At 29.8% G+C, this 486-nt stretch overlaps 1 long non-coding RNA gene across 1 annotated transcript in view; it reads left to right on the plus strand.

Annotated features, from left to right (window-relative positions):
• The window catches only part of LOC119593816, a 54,010-nt gene that overhangs the window by 224 nt on the left and 53,300 nt on the right, over positions 1-486 (plus strand). The gene's annotated exons all lie outside the window — the stretch shown is intronic.

Genomic DNA, 486 nt, shown 5'->3' on the forward strand with positions numbered 1-486 from the left:
CTAATAAATTTGATGAAGCGTAAATGTGGGGGGAGGATTTTTAATTGTTATTGTTATCTTAGACGTTTTCTTGACTTATTTATCTAATAATGTTGAGAAACACGAAAGGCGGAGATTTGAAATTAATTTGGGTGTAAATTTTTGTTCTGAAATTGAGCAAAAGACAAAATTATGGCACTTTAAACATTCAGAATAGACTTCCGCGTCACATTATCTATCAGTTACTTTCCAGTTTTCCTTTACAGCTATGTCTAATTATCTATCTACAGTAATGTCTAATTATCTATCGACATACACCAAAAAGAAAAATACATCAATACATAATCACAAATAGAAATGTGCTTACAAAGATTTTTAAAAAATTGTTTTTTGTTATCTGAAGAGGAGACAAAATTTTACTCGAAAAGTAACGATTTAATGATTCCCAAATGATTTTCCTAATATTCCAGTTCACATATGAGGGTCAACGCGTCCAATAGTGTTTTT

Source organism: Penaeus monodon, chromosome 32 (genome assembly GCF_015228065.2).
Source record: "Penaeus monodon isolate SGIC_2016 chromosome 32, NSTDA_Pmon_1, whole genome shotgun sequence".
In the NCBI taxonomy this organism is placed as follows: Eukaryota; Metazoa; Arthropoda; class Malacostraca; order Decapoda; family Penaeidae; genus Penaeus; species Penaeus monodon.